The following is a 5,094-nucleotide window of genomic DNA, read 5'->3' as shown; positions in this document are numbered from 1 at the left end:
TTACATGTGGTGGTGTCTGATGCAGGTACAAGAACATTCAATACATATACTTAGCTCCCAAAAGCTTGTCATTGCAAAACCAGGGTTTCTCAACCCTCTCCCAGCCAGACCAAGTTATGGAAACAGTCCGTTAATTACCAAGAACACATGTATGTATTTATCTTGTTAGGGGTTACCTTGTGTGATTGGTTTGATCGTCCCAAAACATGGTAAGGCTGGGGTGTCCCGAGGAGAGTGTTACATGTAGCTGCTGCCTTTAAAGATATTACAAACATATGTAGTGATCATTTTCCTTCTACATATTTCATACTACACAGCATTCTCTTGTTCATTGTGTCTCAATATATTATTTTACCACCAGTTGACAACGTGGTTTAGAAACAAATAACCATGGTACTGGACCAGATTACAAAAATGATCCACATTTATTAAATCTCAGGACGGAGCTCTTCGGGCTTTCTATTTTAATAGGATGTAAGCTATATTTATACTTGAAAAGTAAGGAGGGGGGAGATGTGTACTAAGAAATCCTCTTCCCTTAAAAAATAAAGTGGAAATGTATGGTTTTTGTAAACAACAAAAAAGTATTTGTACTGTGGGAGTGACGAGAAGATTGGTCCCCTAGTACCACTCCCTTAGTACCACTATACCTTAACCCAGCGGTGCGCAAACTGGGGGGCGCGAGCAGGAAAGATTGCGCAGCGCTGCCTTAACCACTAGTTCCCATGAGTGAGCTGAGCAATGCAGCACAGCAATGGCGTGGAATTGCCTTTGTATACCTCCAAGTTCTGGCATTATGCTCCCGGTATTCGTCAAAGTCCTAGGGGACGGGACCCAGTTTCTTGTCACTTAAAGAAGTTCCCATTGCAGTTACAGTAAAGGGATGACTCTCTACCAGCTGCAGCAGGCAGCGAATGGGTTGAAGACGTCCATTGGATGCTCATATGGTTACATATTGGATTCCATAGTTCCCTGGACGTCATTTGATGTTTGAGCCAAAATGTTTACAAGCAGATACGAGAATATGTGCCATACGTTTTATTTGTGGTTATAGACGATTAAGGGCTACGTGTAAACCGTTGCACTGATTTTGTCTTCAAACACAAGTAAGAATGACAATTTAGTGAGTCTGTGCCAATGTATAAAACCAATTGCTGTGTGAGCCAACTTCTTTTTCACAAATAAAGAGATGATGCTAGAAGGTGGAGTTAAAAGAGTAGTTACGATGTTGTGTGGGGCACATATATGTAAATGATATGTAATAATAAACTATGCATGTGACGTGTCAAAATTGTCCTTCAAGTTTTTCTTGATTTAGATGGAAAAAAAATCTTAGTATATCCATGTGTATGAACAAAGTCGCTCTGTTGTTGCTTCATTAGTGAGCAATTTCTGGAACTGATGAACTGCATTTGATAAGTGGTAAGATAGGATAATGGTAAAAGGAAAATATAATATCTACTCGTACTTTTTATTTGGGGTTTCATTAAGACATGCCACATATTTATGTACAAAGTAGTGGATTTGCCATTAGCATTAACCCAGGCCTCGGGTGGCAGAATTTGGGGATGGCAGATTTCCCTGCATCCTGATGTCACAGTCCTCGGGCTCGCCGCCTCCGCCGAGCCTGAATTGGAGGAGATGTCTGAATGGACGGGTGTCACGGGAGAGCAAAACAAGTTAATTAAATAAATTGTACATTTATTCACAGGAAAAGGCAAACGTACAATGTTACACAGACTACATAAGATTAACACACATATTCCCAGATAGCTCAAACTCCTACATCCACATCATGAATATATATTTATGCCAAAATGAGTGCTACTGAGCGTGGAAATGTATACAACAGAAGACAGGGGTGCCCAATGCTACATCAAATTGACAAAACATATATGGTAATGAGTATAAAGTTTAAATACTTGAATAATAATAGTAATTACTTGTTTTTTTAGTTAAACCCTTTGGCCAAAGCGTCGTAAGCCTGCATACCAACATCAAGGCTTACGACGCTTTGGCCAAAGGGTTTAACTAAAAAAACAAGTAATTACTATTATTATTCAAGTATTTAAACTTTATACTCATTACCATATATGTTTTGTCAATTTGATGTAGCATTGGGCACCCATCTTATACAGACTACATAAGAAAAGACACACTTACTTGGGAACTGGGGTATGAAAACGACACTTTCCTATGTCCTGGAACTGAAATCGGCGTGCAATTCCAGACGCCACCACTCCCTTCTCTCCAGATCTGGAATTGAACTCACCGGACTTGGTGCTCAGAATCTAAAAAACTGATTGGCTCAGGGGTTTATAATACTTCCGAATTTCATTCACACATCCCTGCAGCCAATCCGGGCGTGGGAGTTTGCTAACTAGCCAATCAGATCAGGACTCATCTGGCTGATGATGTCTGAGGCAGGGGGCGTGTTGAGCTGGCTCGGGACGGCCCGTGGGTGGGACATATGTTCCAATAGGAAAAGTGCCTACGATCGCCATCTTTTCCTTAGCCAGTCCATTGCCTCCCGCTGGGCAGGAGCGACTAAAGCTACGGCCCCACTGCCCCAGACAGCGCACCCGCATTGCAAACAGGCGGCGGGTGAAAGTCACTGCACCGCGATCTGCGGTCTGCAGCTGACTTTTCTTGGCGCGGGGGGGGCGTGGCCAAAGCGGGTCGGGAGGGGGCGCGGCTATGACGTGGGGTTGGGGGGAGGAAACGTGTTGGCAAACCCTCCCACCCCTCTCCTTCAACCAACGAGGAACCGGGGGCAGGAGGGGGAGGCGGCGCCATGCGGGAACCCCGCGCGCCCCCATCTGGCCCCTTCACAGCTCCCCCGGGGGGATCGGGGGCTGGGGGACACCTCCCCGCGCCACCCACTGAACCACCAATGCCAGCCTCTCCCCGTGCGCGCCAGTCTCTCCCCAGTTTCCCCCCCACACTCAATCTGCCCAGAGCGGGCAAGAATGGGGTCAGCCACGCTCCCGCTTATCCACCCCCCATCACCCCCCCACTTACCTCCGGCCTGGGCAGCAGCCACAAGGATCGGAGGCAGAGGGGGGGGAGCCCAAACAACTTACTGACACTGCTCCCACTTCCCGGCCCGAGCGGGCAGCAGCCGCGGGGATCGGGGGTACCCGGGCAGCAAAAAGTTTAAATAAATGAGAGACGTAGAGAGGGGCTGTAAACACACAACACAATATATATATACATCCATACACACACACATCCATACACACACACTTCCCCGCCCCCCACGAAGCTGACAGCTCCAGACCCAGCTCTGATTGGCTCACAGCCGCACCACGTGACGCATCACCGCTCGGGATCTCAATTCTCTTGCATCCCCTGGCGGCTGACGGTCACAGCGTGTAGTGAGCCGTGCACGGAGGAGGGACTGAGACCTGATCGGGAGGATACGAGGGGATGGTAACGCGCACGCGGCCGCGCGCGACGCCAGACGCAGCGGGACCAAAGCCTTAGTCTAGCAGACCAAAGGGTCCCCGTTCTCCAGACCAAGTACTCTGCCCTGTCCACTTAGCACCCCGACACCTCTCAACATCCCGTCTCCTCTTTCATCCTATGGATTCTATGCAGACTAGCTGGCATCTTAAACATATGCCCAGGCTGAATAACTGAGGTACCACCCTTAACCTAGGGATTCCCTCCACTACAGGGATACTTTTCACTCTGTGCCTCATTTTACTGTGCACAAAGCATATATGAACTTACCACACTTTGTTAATAAAATATACACTTTAAAAACCTAAGTCTTTCTGGTATTGGAAATAGAATGAAAAGTTGCACTTTATTTTCCCCACGCCATATTCCACACACACTATTGCATAGACTTAGTATGGATTCTAAGAATCCCCTCACAACCTTATATGTATGGTTGGAGCACCTCAGAACCCCTATACCGGTCCTGGGTGACCTGGGCATTTACTGGGTATCCCCATTAACTTAGGGACCCCTTGACTGTTTCAGGGACACCTCCCATCCCTATGCCCATTTTACCTTTCTGGCTGTGCTGAAGCAGGGAACCAACCCAGGAACCCCTATATAGGTTCTGGGTGACCTGGGCATTTACTGGGCATCCCCATTACCCTGGGGACCCCTTGACTGTTTCAGGGACACCTCCCATCCCTATGCCCCTTTTACCTTTGTGGTCTGTGTTGAAGCAGGGAACCCCTAGTGGTGAGTCTCGAAAGCATTTAAGTGGAGGTATTGCCAGAACCATTTGCCTACATGTATCCAGGAATCGCTCCTGGCTACTAATCACAATTTTCCTGTCTGCAGGAAAACGCACAGCACGGCGGCCGCCCCTCGCAGCGGGCCCCGCCCCTTTGAGGGGCGGCTCTTGTCCCCGCAGTAGCCAGCAGGGACCAAGCCTTATAGTGCTGGCGACGCGACGTCAGGCTGCGGTCGCTGAAAAAATCAAATTGGAATGACTTCCAGCGATCGCGACCAAGCCGCCGCGCTTATTAGGCTGCGCTTATAGTGCCGGCGACGTGACTTCTCCGTTGCTTATAGTGCACGCGACAGAGTGACAGCGCTACCAGAAATCTGGTAAGTCACTGATATTTGATTTTTTTCGGCGACGGTCTCCCCTTGCGGCCAATCGGGAGCTTCTCTGTGCCTCTGCCCTCCCCTTTTATGACGCAATCCAGCGACGTCGCCTAAACTTCAAAATACAACTTGTCGCGATAGCGACGGGTGACATCATTGGTTGCGTTGCCGTCACCGGCTGTATAAGCGCAGCCTTATAAGCGCACGCGATGGTGGCAATGCATTTATTGTGACGCCATGTCGCAGTCCCCAGCGTTGACACAAGCGCAGCCTAAGAACAACCGGAAGGAAAGTTGTTTGGGGGCGGTGCTCACAGTGAGTGACACCTCACGGCAGCCAATAGCAGCCCCTGTCCTCACTGCCGGCAGTAAATGTAGCTTCGGCGGGGCGGGTGTCTACGTTTCCATAGAGACAGGTTTTCACCTACCGATCTGACCAATGAGCGCGGGCCGGGTTTAGCAGGCTACAGATCTGATCAATGAGCGCGGGCCGGGGTTAGCAGGCTACAGATCTGACCAATGA

This window comes from Ascaphus truei, chromosome 19, assembly GCF_040206685.1.
Source record: "Ascaphus truei isolate aAscTru1 chromosome 19, aAscTru1.hap1, whole genome shotgun sequence".
In the NCBI taxonomy this organism is placed as follows: domain Eukaryota; kingdom Metazoa; phylum Chordata; class Amphibia; order Anura; family Ascaphidae; genus Ascaphus; species Ascaphus truei.
Note: the sequence above shows the minus strand (reverse complement) of the source record.